The sequence below is a fragment of the Marmota marmota genome, unplaced genomic scaffold, assembly GCF_001458135.2.
Source record: "Marmota marmota marmota unplaced genomic scaffold, marMar, whole genome shotgun sequence".
NCBI lineage: Eukaryota > Metazoa > Chordata > Mammalia > Rodentia > Sciuridae > Marmota > Marmota marmota.
Genome location: NW_026000026.1, coordinates 47,106,608 through 47,126,380, shown reverse-complemented (window position 1 = coordinate 47,126,380; position 19,773 = coordinate 47,106,608).

Below are 19,773 nucleotides of genomic sequence, written 5' to 3'. Positions count from 1 at the left end.
GTGAGTAGAAAGACTTAAATTTATTTGACAAGACAAATTTACATTGTTACTATTTTTTTTTCATGGAAAATCTATTTCTTTATTGTGGAAAACACATGATCTGAAGATAGTGGCTTTCCAAATACTGATTAGAATATCTAAAGATAACAGAATATTTAACACTTAATTGTGCTGTCTCCAAGTCTGATTTATTTTGGTTCATTCAAATCCTTGGCAGAAAAATGGAGTTAAAGGGAGTTTTGTATCATTTACATCTTCTGACTTCTCCTACACCTTTGTATGGTGTTTTGAAAACTACATATTTTTGTCTTTGAAATGTGAAGCCTGGGGTGTTGGACAGCTTGGGGACAATCTTTGGAATTTGCCCTCACCTCTTCTGCTATGTTTGACTTCAGGGCAGTGTGTCATAGGAAGCCTAAAACACTGGATTACACAGAGGAATCATTTAAACTTTAAAAGTCTTGTGTACGTTTTGGCCCCCAAATCTGCTTTCTAGCAACTTTCCATGGAGGCTGATGCCAACATTTGCTGTGCTTCCCAGGTTGAGCAGGAGGACATTGTTACCGGGATCAGGAGCTCCCGGTTCCCACTTCTCCATCTATGCCCCAAAACTGAGTTGGGTTGGGCTCAGGGAAGAGCTGGTTTACAGAGCACATATGTATGTAAGGTAGGAACTGCCCCTGAGATAAGGAACTAGGAGCAGGCATTTGCTTGGGAGCCAATCCCCAGAAATATTCTTGGAAAGTAGGAAATGAGATGGGAATGCAAGAAAGCATGGAACAGCTGGGGGCCACGGAGGATCTTGAGAGCAAGGAAGCTGTGGTATTTATCCTCCACTCTCATCTTCATTGGTTGGAATGGCTTGGCTTGTTTCTGGGATGGCAACCACTTGTCCCTTCTTGCAGTTTTTTTTGGAACACCTGACAGAGAAAGTCCTTGGGGCAGATGCTGGTGTTTGCTGCAGAAAGTGGGGGAAGAGTCACAGAGAGCAACAGAGCTGGTGATATTCTCTGAATGTAGCCCTCAAACCCAGAAATTTTAGGTCCCATATCTGCAAGTGATGTCTAGCCTTCCACATGCCTGTCCTCACACCCTCTTTGGTCACCACAAACACTTCATCCTTCTAAAGTCCTCTGGGCTTCAGCTCCTGGAGTCCAGGCGTCCTGCTCCTGCAATTCTGCTCCCAGCCCTCCTCATTTGCATTCTGGGAAAGCCAGCCCATGGCTTATGCCTTAAGCCCATTCTCTGCCCAACTCTGTAACTTGTAGACCATCAGCTCTCTCAAGTCACAATGAAAATGTCAAGAGGACACAGATCAAGTTTCAGGCTTCTGTCTGTTCACCATGCTCCAAAGAGAACATGGGCCAGAAAATCAGGAATGTCTACCTCCAGGGTCCTGAACAAGGAAAGAGAGCCAGCCCAATGATGCACACTTAACAGCATCCCCTTGAAACTGAGGCATGTGGTGTTATCTGCCTTTTCAGGAGCAGAATCTCTTAAGAGGTTATCCCCACATCTTTGGCCATCATCTGGCTGAAATCAAGGTTCAGTGTCTTGCTATATTTCAAATTGCCTTACTGCCTGAGCCTGGTGTCATTGTGGGTTTTATTAAAAACAGCAACAACAACATTAGAACCATTCAGCCTAATACTTGCAGAAGCTTGTTTCCATTGCCTTGAGTTGTGGGTTTCCTACTCCTGAGATCCTCCCTATGGGGGGATGGGTCTCAGCCATATTGTTGGAAATCCTGGGCTGATTGAACTCTCTCATTCCTTCTAATCCTAATGGTGTTAAGTCTGTTCCCTGAGGCCACTTGCAGAAGAATCTCCTGGAAGCTTGCTACAAAGATCCCTTTCTGGGCTCTCTGCATTCCCTTCAAATCAGTTGGGGTTCTAGGACAGGATGAATGCAGAAGGAAATTTCTTTCTTTTTCTGTTTTTAAAACTACACTCTGTGTCACATTTTAGGCCAAATATGGTTTGAGAACTATTTGCTTCTGACCTCCATCTATTATCAAAGTAGATAAGAAAAATACCCCATGTAAGAGATCAGTGCTATGTAGAGAATGAATATGGAGTGAGGAGATTGTAAGCAGCCGGCAGCTCCTCTGCAGGCAGGGAGGCACCACATGAGTCTTCTTTTGATTGTGCAAACCCTTTATTAAAGGGTAATTGGAGAGTGAGCCTGTCCCTTGGCTACCTGAAGGACTCTTACCAGGGGATCTCCCCCAACTATTTCTGTGTTAGTTAGCTTTTCATTGCTGTGACCAAAATACCTGGCAAGAACAACCTAGAGGAGGGAGAGTTTGAGTTCAAGGATTCAGAGATTGAGTCCATAGTCAGCTGACCCCATTGCTTTTGGCCCAAGGTGAGGCAGAACATCAAAGTGGAAGGGAAGCTGCTTGGCTCATGGTGACTCCCAGAAGCAGTGAGAGAAAGGGGAAGGAGCCTCAGCAAAGAAGAATGCTTCCAGGGAATACCCCCGGTGACCCACCTCCTTCATCCATGCCCCACCTCCTCCATCCATGCCCCACCTGCCTATAGTTACCAGCAGTTTTTCCATTTAAACTAATCTGGACTGATTAGGTTATAGCTCTACAACCCAATGATTTCACCTCTGAATAGTCTTACATTAACAAAGGAGCTTTTGGGGGACACCTCATACCAAACCATAACAGTCTCAATCCTCTGTCCTACAAGGTCTTACTCATGTCCCATTTTCCCCAGGGGCTCCTTTCAGACAGCATCAGACCATGGACAAGTGGACCTGAAGACAGTCCTCCACGGACAACAGAAACTCGTTTAGGGAATGTCTGCTCCTCGAGCCCAGATATTAATAATTGTGCTCCCTAAGCACTCCTAGGGACTCATGCTTATCACCCCAGCACACAGTGGGTGCTCTATTGGAGTGTTTGATGAAGATGACAGGCAGGCTCCCAGAGTTCTACCAGGTCACAGGTGGAGAAAGGCCAGATGCTTGGCTTTACTGCCTCCCAGTCTGGTCTGCTGCTGCTTGTGGTGCCACCATCAGTGTCCAGCACAAGTTTTCCGCTTCCTCAAACCCAACATGATCCCTCCACCCAGGAGTTTTTGGTGGTTATTTACTTTGGCTCCAGATCCTCCCTCAACCACTCCAAGTGAGCACCCCTACATACTTGGGGCCCAGGTCACACACAGGGCCCCCTCACTTGTTCTGGTCTTGAACCCAGGACCCAACTCATTCTAGTTTCTTGTGTCTTCTGATTATTACTGTATGTGATATTCCAGAACCTTCTAGTCTCTGGTTTTTCTTCCTTTCAGTACAGCCCTTCCGTTTACAGCAAGTCAAGGCTTGACATCCCCCTGATGGACTTCCCCCCTGTACCTGCATGTTCTCTTGATCCTCTCACTTCTCGCCCCTCTGACAGGCCTTTGGGGGAACCCCAGTGTCTGCAAACAGATCTAGATGTCCTCACAGATCCACTTTCACCCCAAAGTTATATCATCTTCATTTAGAGTCGTTGTGGTCAACCAGAAGACCCTGGGTGACATCTGAGATGATTGGGTTGTCAGGAGTTGGGGTGCTATTGGCATCAAGTGGGGAGGACAAGGATGCTGCTCAACACCTGTGGTACCAAGATTGGCCCTAGCATAGAGAATGATTTGGCTCAAATGACAATAGTGCCATAGCAGAGAGACCCTGGAGGTGATGGGAGTCTAAACAGAGTCCCAGTCTACAGAGGGATGGGAATGGACAGCCACGAATCCATAACGACACGAGCACAGTTTTACATGTTATTTGGCTTGGGGAAGGTGCAGGTAACTAGAATTATCAGACAGAACTTGTTGCTTATGAGCTTGTGCTATATATCTTCATTGTCCAATAGGGGACCAGAAGCCTCAGGTGGCTACCGAGCCTTTGAATATATCCCATGCATAATAGAAGATTTGAATTTTTAGCATTACTTAATTGTAATAGATACAAACGGCCACATGTGGCTGCTAGTTGGTACTGGGTTGCATAGGTCTAGACCCCTGGTTTCTTGAAGGAGGGCCCAGTTCCTGGGACTCAAGGTTCATTCAAGCGCTATTTGTTCCAGTCACCCCCACACATGCCTATTTCAGTTCATATTTACAAGTTTTTCTAAGAGCCTCCTGTGAATCCTGCCCAGCATAGCTGGCTTTTCTGTGCAGTTCCTTGGAGTCTTGGACTAGTGACCTGAATGCCCTGGTTTGCTCCTGACTGGGTCAAATACTGTCCTGCATATAGCTGATATGGGTTCCCTTTTTTTTCACCTTCAGCTCTTCTCAGGAAACAATGGCCACTGATGGCCTTTCTCACTTGCAAAAGTCACTATTTCCCTCCATTGCAGGTCCGTGGAATCTTCTTCTCTCCCTGCACTTCAGCCTCCTTACATTCTGTTTACTTCCCCCATTCCCATCCCTTGGGTTTTTTTTTTTTTTTGACTCCTCACTTTTCCTCAGCTCCCTCCCTCCTTCCTTTCCCCTACAGCTTCCCCCCCCCCATTGGGGGAGGGAAGGGGTGAGGGATATCTTTCCTTCTGTTCTTTGAGTCCTTTGTTTCCAATCCTGGGATTCCTTACAATTATTCTTTTTGACCCAGTTTTCCCTCCCATACATCCTCCTTCCAGACACCCAATCTGACTTGCTTCTAATGAGAAACCCCAAAACCCCCTGCCCAAACTGGCACTGGTTTTCCCTTGTATCTGATTTTTCCATGGCCTGTTAGAAAAGACTTTGGACTCCTGGGGTGAGCAGAAGGGACACAGGGGATTTCCAACCCATCTCAGCCTCAGTATTTCTCATCTGCAACAGTGGGAGGAAAAGGTCCAGTTTGAGGCCCCATGCAGAGTGTTTCCCCAGCTGGGGATTCACCCTATGAGGGTCACACCAGGTGGCATCCCCATTGGCCTGGGCGGGGAAGACCATTGCTGCCTGGAGAGAAGCCAGTGGGGTGGTCAGTGCTGGGGATCATGGAGGCAAATTTAAAAAATGGGGAGTTGGAGCTGAGGCCAGGGAAGGGAGCCCCTTGCTTCCAAGGTCCCTGGCAGCAGGTAAGAGACTTGGGCAAGGGAGTCCTGTGGAGGATGGTCCTGAGAGATCCCTGCTGGGACATTTAAGAGTTGACCTACTTAGTTACTTTTGAAATTTCCCTGACACTGCAGCCCAGCCCTTACCCACTTTCATTTCTTTTATGAAAAAAGGAAGTGTCCTTTTTTCACTCCTATTGAGCAATTCAGGGTCAGAGCAGGAGTGAGTCTCCAGGCCCCAGAAGGAAAGGGAAGATGCTCCTTGTTCTCAGTGTAAGCTTAGTCCGAGGGCCCTTATTACCATATTAGGCCAAGTGCTTTGTCCTGTGAATCTGTCACTCTTTACAAAAGGAGTGACTATGTGCCTTTAGTCATATTCCATCTCATTTAATTCTCAAAAGAACCCCAGAAGTCAGGAACGCTAGCACTCCATGTGTAATAGTTTGTATATAAGACATCCCTCAAAAGCTCATGTGTAACACAATGCAAGAATGTTCAGAGGTAAAATGATTAGATTATGAGAACTATAACCTAATTAGTAGATTAATCCACTTAAATGGATTAACTGGGTAGTAACTGTAGCAAGTGGGGTGTGGCTGAAGGAAGTAGGTCATTGGGGGTCATATTTTTCCCCTGATACCTCTGTCTCCTGGTTGCCATGCCCTCAGTTGCTTTTCTCTGCCACATGCTTCTGCCATGACGTTCTGCCTCACCTTGGGTCCAGAGCAATGGCATCTGCTAACTATGGTCTGCACCTCTGAAACCATGAGCCCCAAATATACTTTTCCTCACAGTGATGCAAAGCTGATTAACATACTTTGTTTGCACGAAACAGGCTCCCAGGTAGTCTATCATGTGTACTAGGTAGAAGTCCTTAATCTGGGAGTTCAGCTGACTACTGTCCACTGGCCACATCTGGCCCACTGCAAATTGTTCTAAATAAAGTTTTATTGGCACACAGCCACACTCCTCAGGGTGCCTAACACAGTGCTTGTTACAATTGTAATTTCCGCTTAGCTTGTAGCCATCATTATTGCAAAAAAGGGGGAAAAAAACCTTTGACATTTAAAATTTAGTAGTCTATTTGAGCAATTTCAAACAAAACAGAACACGACAAAACAAAGTAAAACTAATCACAAAGCAGTTTCAGAAAACTCCAAACAATAACAGGATCTGATAGCAGAAGAAACTTAATTGGTTACAGCTTGGTTGGTTAATTGGTTACAGAGCCTCCTGCAACTAATTGAAGCTCAGCTACTAGGATTGAACCATATTGGTTTGATCTATTGGTACTTAATGCAGGGGCCTAGTTGAAATCAATGATCTCTCATAAATGTAACTAAAAATTACTATTGTTATTGTGGCTAATATTAGACCCCTTCTGAAATACAAAGATGACTCAGGACTGTTCTTTCTATGTCTAGATCACAGAATTGGTCTTTTGCTTTTTCCTTATCAAATTTATTAAGGAATACTTTATGGACAATATTCTGTATTGATTGATTGATTGATTGATTGTATTTGTGCTTCATAATTATACACAGTAATGGGATTCATTGCTACATATTCACACATACACACAATATAACAATGTAATTTGGTCAATTTCATTCCCCAGCCCCTCACCTTTGCTGTATCTATTTAAACTACACATTTGAAGTGCATAATTTGGAGAGTTCTGGTGGTATTGCAAAAAAGGGGGAAAAAAACTTTAGACATTTAAAATTTTGTAGTCTATTTGAGCAATTTCAAACAAAACAGAACACAACAAAACAAAGTAAAACTAATCACAAGGCAGATTCAGAAAATTAATTATGCATGTGAAACCCCCTGCCACAGTTAGGATATTGAGCATCATCATCATCTCTAAAAGTTGCTGTGTTGGTAGACCAGCCCCTCCTCTTGCTCTCAGTGCAGGTCCCTACTGACCAGCTTTTTGTTACTAGAGATTTTCTTTATGTAAATGGAATCATATGTGTATTCTTAGGTCTGACTTCACTTGGTATAATGTTGATATTCAAAACCATGTTCTGCATTTCTGTAGATTGTTCCTTTTTATACCTGATTGCAAATTGAAATTCACAACGGGATACAGCTGCACATTCATCAAAGCAGAATAAAAAGTCCAGATCCTGAGTTCTGGAGAGAATATGGAATAAAGAGTTCTCTCCTATGTCACTGTGGGGATGTGCAGTATTATAGTCTTTCTGGAAAGCCATCTTTAGCTTTTTAAGTCCCAGATATACCTTTTTTATAACACTCTGAAGAGACCTGGAGGGCTGGAACATGCATGGACCCATACTTTGACAACACACAGTACTGGTGGTATTTAGTTTTTCTTTATTTTTTTTAAAACAATGTTTTAATTAATGAATCATAGTGATATATAATAGTGGGGTTCATTTTGACATATTTATATATGCATGAAATATAATTTGCTTCTACTTCCTCTTTCCTCTCCCTCCTCCCTTATTTCCCTTCCTCTGTTGATCTTCCTTCTAATTATTTATAGTTTTCTTAAATTAGTGCTTTATAGATATACATAAAGGTGAAATTCACCATGCCATAATCATATATGTACACAGCATAATTTGATTAATTTAATTCCCTGGTTACTCCCTTTTCCTCTCCCTCCTACCTACCCCTCTATCCACTTCTTTACTCCACTGATCTCCCTTCTATTTTCATAGGATTCCCCTCCCCACACACACTCTGCATATGAAAGAAAACATTTCTTCCTTTATATTCTGAGTCTGGCTTATTTTACTTAGAATGATGCTCTTTAGTTCTGTCCATTTATCAGTAAATGCAATAGTTTCATTCTTTATGGCTGAGTAAAACTCCAGTGTGTATATACCACATTTTTTTTTCATCCATTTGTTGACAGGCACCTGGGCTGGTTCCATAACTTGGAACTTGAATCACTCCACACTGAGCAGAGTTTCTCAGACCTGCCTTGATTTCAATGCACTTCAGGGGTTTGGTCAATACTGAGATCTGTGGGTATAGGTCAGCAGTGGCCTCTAGCCCATGTGTGCAATATGCTGAACTTACAAAGGGTACACGATATTTCCTCATAGAGATGCACACAAAGTATAAAACTGAAATCATTATCAGTCTACTTTAAACATTCCAATTCTCTGAGATTATAGTCTTTTACAATTTTATTGCTGCCAACCAATTTTGAGGATAAAGTTAAAATAAAATTAGATAAAAATATTCAAATTTTAGAATCTATCAAAAGAATATAGATGACTTCCCCATTGTAGCTAAGAAAGCAAAAATGATTATATAAATTCACCAGTGAATCAACACTGAGAAACCTATGGATCTGGTCTAAGGACCACACTGGGAAGTTATCAAAACACATTAGAATACATTGGTGTATTCTGAAATTCAGGAGGAGGTTGGACTCTTGCTCCTGAGTTTGGGGCTCCATTACTTCTCTGCAAAGATTCTGGTCAGGCTATCTTCCTTCTCTGAGCCTCAGTGGTTTCACCTACAAAATTGCTAAAACCCTCAAACAAACCAGATCAGAATTAAATAACACAAAAAACCCTGCTTCCTAGTAGGATCATGAGTGTTTCAGATATGAACTGAAACACCCTGTATAGTTTGCTGTTGCAGTCTACACTCTTCAAGAAAACCACAGCTATAGTGGGTCACATTACTGGCCTGGTTCTACATTTCTCCCTGTGTCCCTGCTTTATTCCAGGTAATGGCCCTTCCTCTATGGACAGAAAAACTGCCCCAACTCCTCACCCTGGGCTCAGTGGGAGACTTGTTGGCCATGGTACATTTGTTAGTGCACATGATGTAAGCAACACACAGAATGGATGTGTGCAGGTTGTCTCAGCCACAGCTGCCTGGATCAAGGTCCTCTGAACCAACAGAAGCATGAACAAATCATGCCAAGATTGACCAATGCTTATCTGACCCTCATCCATATGGGCTGTAATAATAAAGAAGTGTGAGTTTGGGGTGGTTTGTTACATGGCATTGCTGAGTGATACAACAGGGATATTAGTTCTCACCATGTGTGCTGAATTATTGGGGAAAAAGTGAACTGTGTCATGAGCTTCTAAAGAGAAACAGATTTACCACTAATTTCAGAAATCACAGAGGAAGAATCCTCAGAGTTGCCCTTGAAGGGCAGGTAGAAGGGCATGGAGGGAGGGAGTGGAAGGATGGCATCGTACATAAACACTCATTACTCTGCAGACATAGGGTTGGGGACCAGTATGCTAGGATTTGGGAGAGGAAAGGACTTAAAAAACTATTGGTAGAGGAGGCATGTTTTGGAGCCACACTATGGTGTTTATGAACTGTTACCTCCACTGTTCCTGACTCAAGCCCTTCAGGGCAGCATCTAGTGCCCTTGAACAAATGATGAGAACCTTGACCTTGCTGAGGTAGCCCCTTCTGAAACACTGCATCTGCATGCCCTCCCAAGGGGTGTTGTGACTGGTCCCACTGTCAACATGCACTGTGGAGGTCTATTAGTTGGGGTGGCCACCCACTCTCCCAACAGTCTATGGTGGCCATCTGCTCAGTGCTTGACCCTCTGCCAACCCACACTGTGCTCCAAAGCTTGCAAAATAGGAGTGCAGTCACTTTCTTTTATCATTAGAGTTGATAAGCACATGATTTTACTAAGTTGCTGCCCTTGCCACCAATAGTGGCTTGCCTATTTTCACTATTTGAAACAAAGTTGCTGCCCTTACCACATTAACAGTGGCTGGGGCACAGAATCTGGAGTTAGATGGAGCTGGGGTGACATCCCACTTTCAAATATTACTTAAAATCTCTGAAACCCAAATCACTCCTACTCCAGAGAATGACTACATGAACGAGTGGCTGCCCTGGGTGATACACAGGAAAACCCTAGATGACATCATCATTGTTATCAATCAGTGGTGGCAGGGTCAAAAGGTATCATCAAAAGCCCATAGCAAAAACAAGAGCAATCTTGACAGTGAGGAATAAATTCAGACTATTTCCTTCAAAAAGGGTTTTACTCTGCCACGATCTCTGTTGAAGTTCATCCAGGGTGAGCCATGAGGCAATGGGAGCTGTGCATGTAGACCTGTCAGAAGGTACAGGTCATGGATTCCATTCTTTATCAACAGATATTCTCTGAGTGCCATCTTTGTGGCAGCCTCAGAATAGCTGTGCAGTGTGGATGGAGAACAGAGCCAGCCTGTGACTTCCAGCCTAGGAGAAATCTCTGGTGTCTAGTCATCCACCCCTCCAGTGCCGCTCCTCCCCGGCCATGTGGGAGGTATGGGAAAGTCTTTGGGAATCTTGTAGTTCATCAGGCAGTTATGGCCATAGGCAACACAGCGGGGACCCTTCTGAGAAAGGAAGGCTTGTGTCAGAGCAAACAGGGTTCCAGAGACCAGCAAGGATCACATGTATAGTGAGAGCTGAGGGAGAGGCCCGTGCAGGCCCCCAAGTGTGAAAGAAACCAGGAGGGTTCCTGTGGGGTGTGTCATTATCAGATATGAACTTTGAAAGGATCCTTTGTGTGCTGCTGGGCAGATGAGCTGCACAGGGGTGGGGGATCTTGGACACCCATTAGGTGTCTGTTGCTGTGCTCTGAGGATGGACACAGTCACTGGGATCTGTTGCTGGGTTGGACATGGGGGAGGGAACAGTGGTGGATGGTATAGTGGGGAGGGCTCAGGTTGAGGAAGCAGGATTGAGTTAGTCCAGCTGAGTGGGAGCCACCAGCAACAGAAGTACATGCATGTTCCTGCATGGACCTGGTGCTGAGGGCCATTGGATTGAATCTCCTGTTTGTCACCACAAGCAGAGCTCTGGGGGACATGAAAATGTGAAACAGTTCTCCCAACCCCTGAGGAAACAGATGGTTGGGGAGCTAGTGGAGGTGAAGGTGGCAGAGAGCAGGGCCACCTGGGGTTGGTGGGCCTGGCTGGGCAGGGTGGGGGCAGAGGAACAGAGCCAGGCTCATGAGTTGCACGACAATAAGCTCCATCCATGGCACTGGGTGGGTAGATCTGTCTTCCGATGGGTTTACAGTGTGCATAAACTCAGCTTTGACAGATGGACCTTCACGGGCTGTATCCCCAGTGTGGCCTTATTGTTCCAGCACAGGAAGGAAGGCCTGTTGTTGAGTACAGGGGTCTGCTGCCGGCAGTCTCCGAGTTTATTTATCTGTCCACTCTGTCCCCTTGTCCTGTCTCCCAGGGTGCCTTTTGGAGGTGGGTGGACTGACTCGTTTTCTTCCTGTTTCTAATCTTGCCTTCCTCTGAAAATGGGTGGATTTAACCTAATGGTTGGCAGGAGAGGGGTGGAGGCCAGGAAGTGGGGCCACATCAGTCTCATTCCTGAGGAACTCCATTGCCTGCAGCAGGGTCTGGTGCTGAATGGGTAATCTGAAAGCATATATGAACCAAGGGAAGGAGTGAGCTTGTAAAATGCCTGTACCAGTAGCCTGTCCACCCCCAGAAGAACCTGTACCCAGTGGTCTGTCCACCCCCAGAAGAACCATCCTGTAAGGGACTGTGGACAGGCCAGTGAGAATGGCTAGAGGACAATGTCACCTACTCTCAGTTCTATTTCTCAGCTCCTGAGCAACCAGCTCAGTCCTAGGGGCTTATGTCCAACTTTATGTAGGTGCCCCAAGCTGTAAATTCTCTCAGCCAGAAGGAGCCCTGGTCATACCTCATATACAAATTAAAAATTGAGGCCCAGAAAAAGAAATTGACCCAACCAGGGCCATGCATCTTAAAGAGTCTGGCATGATGCTCTCTGACCTTGGGACAGAGACTCTGCATGGCCCTTGTTCCTGACATCCACACAAGATGCACCTGGGTTCCAGCCTCTGTTCCCCTGAGTTGAACTGAGGCTTCTTCTCCCTCTCTTCTTCTGCTTTTACTCTTCTTGGTCCTTTTTCCGGTTACTCAGGTCCTCAGACAGCTTCCCCGTGGCTCACCAGGTAACTGATCTGGATTGACCTCCTGTTTCCCCAGACCAAAGACCCACAGGGCTCAGTGTTCTGCTCCACCTAAGCTCTGTGCTGGTTGGGAAAGCCTGTAGATGTTTTTTGTTGTTGTTGTTGTTTTGTTTTTTACTGCAAGTTTAAGCTTACGGTGTCTCCCCCACATGTGATTAAACATGGTTATAAGTCCAGTGGTCTTCCTTTCCCACTAAAGTTCATATATTGAAGTCTTAACTTCTAGTACCTAAGAATGTCACCATATTTGGAGACAGGGCTTTTAAGGTAAGTAAATTAAAATGAGGTCATTCAGGCAGGCCTTGTGTTAGTCAGCTTCGTTAGTATAACAAACACCTGAGATAAATCAACTTAATAAGAGGAAAGTTTTATTTTGGCTCATGTTTTTGGAGGTTTTAGTCCATGACTGATTGGAACTGTTGATTTAGGCCAGTAGCAGCGTAGTATATCATGGTGGAGCATGTGGTGGAACAGGCCATTCACCTTATGGCAGGGAAGTGAAAAAGAGAGAAAGGGATTAAGGTCTCACATTCCCTTCAAGACCACATCCCCAATGACCTCAGACCTTCCACTAGGCCCCACCTCTTAAAAGTTTCATCATCTCCCAATAACATCAGGGAATATGCCTCTAACACATGGGCCTTTGGAGAACATTCTAGAGCCAAACTGCAGCAATCTCTAATCCAATATGACTGATATGCTTATAAAAAGGGACATATTTAGACACACAGAGAGAATGGGTGGATTTAACTGAATGGTTGGCAATCTATACACGTAGATTGAAGAGACATGAAGGATCATAGGGAGAAGACAACCATCTGTAAGCCAAGGAGAGAGGTCTGGAACAAACCCTACCCTCAGCCTTCAGAAGGAAACAATGCTGCCCAAACTGTAATCTCAGGCTTCAGCGCCCAAAACTATGTGATAATGAATGTCTGTTATTGAAGTCACCCAGTCTGTGGTATTTTGTTACAGCAGCCCTAGAAAACTCATACTGACATGCCAAAGATTTATTGGAGGAATCTTTGCAAAGAATAAGGAGGAATGAGAAAAGGTGGCAGGGAGGCGAGTTTTCAAACAATGATGGGAAAAAGACATCAGGAGAAGAGGAAAGAAGGAAGAACAGTGTTCAAGGAAGGAAAGGGCTTGGTAGGAAGGGACTCAGAACATCTCAGCCAGGACGATCATGAGTCTTATCAGAGGTGAGCTGAGTGGGTGCCCGTGTAAGCTCAGTAACTGCTGGGCAGTGTGGCCTTGGCTCAGACCCATTGGTAAGTCTAGGGGGCCAGGTGCTGAGCCTTTTGTCAAACTCCCTGGTGAATGTCCTAAGACAAGGGAGAGACAGCACAATATGCCTATGGTGACATTGGGGACAACGGGGGAAGACATTTTCTTTTGGAACATCCAGGGAGTTTGCAGAGGTCCCCATGTGCTCCCTGGAGGGTAAGGCTTAAGGCTCCTTAAAGTCTCATCCTCAGAGGATGTGAAGCCCCTTTCCAGAGACAGGGCTTGTTTGGTTCACAGTCATTATTGTTTTTCTTGTTCCTGAGGGCTCAGAGTCCTGCTAACACTGCCCTTGTTGGCAGGGCTTGTCCTCTTTGGAAGCATGCAGCTTTCCTTCTTGGGGGTTGTCTCACTGATCTTGAATGTGGCCTTGCAGGAGCCCAGGGTACAAGCTGAGGAGACCTTGGCCCTATTCCCCAAAGTCCCTTCAAGATAATTTTCTAATTCATATGCCCAGAAACATGAAAAATTCCATAATTTAGGAAGATTAATTTGGCAGGGTGAGAAAGATTGAACTGGAAGACTGAACTCACAATAATAGCAAATGGTAACATGATCCATCTTTTCTCACTGCATCTTGATGTTTTCTAATGAGTCTTGTGACTTGACATTAGAATCTTGGATTCTTACTTGGATTCCTGAAGCTTGAAGTCCTTTTTACCATGTTTAGGAGAAGTTGAATATTCAAATCCATACCATAAAACCAAAAGACAGGTCCTGGCAGAACCCAAAACTGCTATTTTCAAGAGTATTGGCTTATTACCTCTACAATTATAGTTAATTGGTTTCAGCTTTCCAGAGATTGTTTCATCATCCATCAATCAGGCAGAAGGGAGCCACGAATTGAGTTTCGCTGGGTTGCAATTTAGTCTTGGGTGCATCTAAGCCAGCTTCCTCAAAGGAGCTTTCCAAAGCCTTGGGGCAGATTATCTGACTATAGAAGGGACAGATAGATGGTTTATCCTTATGAGACAAAGAATCAGGAGGAACAGCTCTATACCATGCCATTAAACCAAAATTCAACAGGGTGAAAGAATCTGAGTGTGGGAATGGTTTGAGGCAGCTGGAAGAAAACTTGGAAAGGAAAGGTCTGGGCCACTGCCTCTCTACCCTCACTGCCAACTAACTGACTGGGAGGTCTGTTAACATCCCTAAAAGCCCTCTGTAAACTGGGGATATCATAGCAGTTCTTTCTTTGTTGGTCTCAAGTTGAAACATAGTGACTTTGGAGAAAACACTTTGTACAGGTGAGCAAGACAGATGACAGTGACATCCAGTGACCGTCATCCACCATATTGTATTTTCCTGAGCGTGTGTAGAACTTGACTGCACACTTGCTCTCCCGAATGTTCCCAATCCTTTCCCTCTGGCCTTTTTCTCATGCAGAACAAAATAGAGAAGGGCATGATGGAACGAAAGTGACTTTGGGTGTTGTACAAGCTGGAGGTCATGTCTTCACTTGCTGGGTGACCTCCAAGTTCACTCACATCTCTGGAGCTTGGTGTGATCATTTTTAAAATAGGCACAATACCTCATGGGGGCTTTATTGGTGCTTGCACATAAAGACTTAGAAATATTACTATACCTATTCTTGCAAAAGGAGAGGGAGAAACCCAATGTGTGTAAATGTGTGTGGGGGTGGTGAGGAATCCAGAGAAGGTCAGAGAAACATGTTTTTAGGGCAATGCAAAGAAGGCTGAGGTAGATGTATTTTCCAAAACTGACCTCAAACAATATTTCTGTTTTCACATGCTCTTCTTGGACCTCACCATCCCCCATCATAAATCAAAACTATGCTCCCTCTTTTTATACCTCTAGAAGAATTTTGTGCCTGCCTCAGTGGATAAAATACAGCAGATGATGCTGAGCTAGGTCAGAAGACAGCATGAAACTTCTGCCTGTTCCTTGAAACACATGCCTTGGGGAATAGTACTAAGCTGGTGGTAAGAAGACTAGCCACCCTGAAGCTACCATGCTGCAAAGACCAAGTGGAAAGACCTCATGGACATAGGGATACCCAAGAAATCCCTGCTGCTCCAGTCTCTGTGGAGAAATGCCCCCAGTTCAGGCATTAGGCAAAGGAGAGAGGAGCATTTCAGTGATTCCAGCTCCAGTCTCAGCTCAACTAAATGGAATAGATATGAAATGTGTCCAGTGAGCCCTGCCCAGAATGCATATATGTGAGAAAAATGATGCTGCCATGGATGCGCCTGAGATGTGGAGACATTTGTTACACAGCCATAGCTGACTAAAACAAGGGAATCTCCCAGTTAGAGGCACAATCATGAATGGTTTCTATTATGCCAACATATACCCCAAGCCAACTCTATACCTACATGTGGTGGATTGAGGGACAAGAGGGCATTTACTGACATTAAAAATTCTCCCTACTGGCCTTTGCTGATATATTCACTATGACTACCCCAATTCCCTTTCTAGAAAGCCACAGCCTATCACGTATACTTTAATGCAACTGAGTGTGGGTGATTATTCCAAAACAGAAGTAAAGCATAGGAAATGGGAGGGGTGGGCATTTTTTACAGGAGGCTCCTTCCTACACTGATCCAGTTTTTCTGAGAAAAGCCTCAGTCCCCAGGCTCAGAGGCAGTCTTCTGAGGCTTCCCTGCTTGTAGTCCTGCAGACTTCTTCCCCGTGGACTAGCCCCCTGGGAGTCTTCTCCCTCCTCACATGTCCCCTTTAGACTGACAGCACATTAATTTCAGACTTTCTTCTTTTGATTTCTCAAGTAGGTCACTGTGTTAGTCAGGTGTGTGTTGCTGAGACCAAAATACCTGACAAGAACAATTTAGAGGAAGGAAAATTTATTTTGAGTTCACAATTTGAGGCTCAGTCCATAGTCAGCTGACTCCATTGCTCTGGGCCCAAGATGAGGCAGGGCATCATGGTGAAAAGGCACAGCAGAGGACTGCTGCTCCATTCATGGCAACCAGGAAGGAGAGAGAGAGAGAGAGAGAGAGAGAGAGAGAAAGAGGAGAGAAGGACTATAGGGAAGATGCACCCTTCTAAATCTTATCCTCAGTGACCCACCTCTCCAGCCATCTCCCACCTGCCTACCCAGTCAGTCCATCCAAACTAGGGTGGACTGATTTGATCACAACTCCCACAGTCCAATCATTTTACCTCTGAACATTCCTGCATTAACAGCAGCTTTAGGAGGGACACCTCAGAATCAAACCATAACAGTTGTCATTCACACCCCATGGATTGCATAGACTATACGCAAATATTATATCAGAGACTTGAACATCTGTGGATTTGGGTATCCAGGGTGGTCCTGGAACCAATCCCCTGTGGGAACCAAGGAATAACTGTATTCCATTCAAATCATGGACTGTGGCCTGTGGCAAAATTGGGCTGGTGTGCCCTAAGTGAGCATCCAAGTGGCCATGCTGTTGGATTAGCAGCTGTTGTTCCAAGTCCCCGAGTTCTGTTTCCTGGTCTTTCTGCTGGTACCTCCTTGCCCCAGAACTCTCTACGACCTAACAGGACAGGGCAATGCCAACCCAGCAGGGGCTAGAGGTTGCTTCAGCCTCAGTTCTGAAGGTAAGTGCTCATGCCCAACAGATGACAAGTATTTTTAATACAATGCCTTGATATGTACAAGACTGTGTTCTTGGAATCCCAGGCTCCCCGTGGAAACGCCCTTGAACTCTCTGCAGCCTGCACAGCCCATCAGGAGCAGCAAAGTGTTTCCACTATACTCCACATACTCCTTCATTTGTGGTTTCAGCAACATCCCCAGGGTCATCATTAAAATAATGTGCCTTCTCTTTAAACAGCAGCAGGGGAGAAGTTATCAGGCCTTCATTGCCTAGAGACTCAATATAAAAATTTAAAATAAGTATGCCTGGAGGAGAATGGTTGAGAATGTGAAGGCCTTGTGTGGCTGTGTGGTCTCGTTTCCCAGATTCAGAGCATGTCCCCTGGAAGGCGTCCCCATGGAGCTGCACACGCTGGAACGTAACATGACCACAGAGGGTAAGGCCAAGTTTACCCCACCCCATGCACTAAGAGATACTCAGCTTAGGAGGTTGGCTGAGACCTGCCCTACTGGAACGAAGAGGGCTGCAGCTCAATGAAGAGTTGGAAAATGTGAACAAAAGACATGCTTTGCAGTTTTTATAGTCTGAGGATTGGCTGAGCTAACTCCTGTATTTTCCCATATGGGGAAACTGGCCTCAATGAAGTGAAGTCTTCAGTTCAGTCACCCAGTCAATAGGCTGTGTGGCCCCAAATGAGATTGCACCAAGTCTAGCACACCTGGTCCTATGTGTGGTGCATGGGTAGCCTGGCAAGACAGACAGGTCAGGGAAAGTTTCTGGAACCCAAAGGCCATATCCTGGGTCATGGAGGCCATTAAATGAGATGATACACAAATGACAACAGGCTAACTTGGAACAGGCTCTGTCTTGCCTTGATATTTCTGAAGGAAGTTTCACACCAGGACCATTTGTCCAGGAGGACTGAGATGCAGCTGTACCTGGATGCAGCCTGGGTGGACTCCTTCCTTCCTTCCCCACCTTGAATGCTGCCTCCTGGGATCACTTCTAAATGACCTATGTGCACTTGAGTCCCTTAGCAGGCTAAGAAAAGAAAGAAAAATAGAAGAGAGAGGAGGGGAGAAGAAGGGAGGAGAGAGAAGAGGAGAGAAGACAAAGACAGGAGAGAAGAGGGGAGGGAAGGAAAAGAGAAGAGGAGAAAAGGGGAGGGGAGGAGGGGAAAGGAAAAGAAAGAAAAGAGGAGAGAAAAGGAGGAGAGGGGAGGGGAGAAGAGGAGAAGAAAATATAGTTCTTGGCTTGAGCATCAGATGGCCCAGTGTGGGCCTTGGAGCTATCAGCCAGCACCTGCAATGGGTCCCTCCTGGAGGATTGTAGCAGTCAATGCTAGAACCAGGCAGGAAAGGACAAGAGTAGATCTGAATAAGGAGGGGTCAAGGGGACCGCCCCTTCCCTTGGTCCTGGCCCTCTCCCAGGAGACATGGGAGCCTTCCTGGCTCCTGCAGCCAGCCAGAGGCATGGTGTGAGCATTGGACATCTGCTTGATGCTGGAGGGTGAGAAGCAGTAAGTGGTTTCCAGAAGGACTTGTGGAATACAGAGGAAGAGGAAGGGCTGGTTTGCAGGCTGGGTTTGTATCTCAGCTTGGCTTCTTACTGGCTGTGTGAGCATGGACAAGGCAGTTCCTTTCACTCTCCAAGCCTATTTTCCTTCATCTATAATATGGGGATTGAAACAAAAATGTAACCAGGTATGGTGGCAAATTCCTCTAGACCCAGTGACTTGGGAGACAGAGGCAGGAGAATCACAAGTCTGAGGCCCACCTCAGCAATTTAACATGAACCTCAGCTTCTTAGTAAGACCCTGTCTCAAAATTAAAATGAATAAATAAAAAGGAGTGGGGATATATCTCAGTGGTAAAGTGCCCCTGAGTTCAATCTCCAGTACCAAAAAAAAAAAAAAAAAAGAAAGAAAGAAAAAAGATGCAATTCCTCCCTAGATGTGAGTGGTGCATGGTCCTGACCAGAGCAGATGCTCAGAAAATGCCAAGACTTTCCTACTGCCCAACATGGCCCAGTGCACAAGGATCTCCTGACTTCCACACACAACCCAAGTCTCTACCCTGAACAAGGCTGCCCTTTGTGCATAAAACCTGATGTCATTAAGACACAGTGAAAAATGTTCACTTCTACATTGCTGGTGGGGCTGCCAGTTGGTGTATACACTCTGGAAAGCAGTTTGAAGATTCCTTTGAAAACCTGGACGGAACCACCATTTGACCCAGCTATACCAATCCTGGTTTATACCCAAAGGACTTAAAATAAGCATATCACAGTGATGTAGCCACATCAATGTTAACAGTAGCTCAACTCACAAGAGCTAAACTATGGAACTAACCTCAGTGCCCTTCAACAGATGAATGGATAAAGAAAATGTGAAATATATATACACACACACACACACACACATATAGGCACACACACATATATACACATAATGGAATATTACTCAGCTTTAAAGAAGAAAGGAATGATGGCATTTGTTGGTAAATGGATGAAGCTGGAGAATATCATACTAAGCAAAATAAGCCAATCTCAAAACACCAAAGGCTGAATGTTTCTCTGATATGCGGATGCTAACTCATAATAAGGGGAGGGGGTGGCTAGAAGAATAGAGTTAGTTTAGATTAGGGAGTGGGGAGTGAAGAGAGGGGAGGGGGTATGGGAGTAGGAAGGATAGTAGAATGAATTAGACATTATTATCCTATGTACATATATGAACTCATGACCAGTGAGATTCTACAACACATACAGCCAGAAGAATGAGAAGTTATACTCCATTTATGTATGATGCATCATAGTGCAATCTACTGTCATTTATAACTAATTAGAACAAATTTTTAAAAAGACACAGTGGAGGGAGATTGAGGCAGGAGAAGAAAGAAGCACTCTGTGATATTTGTTGA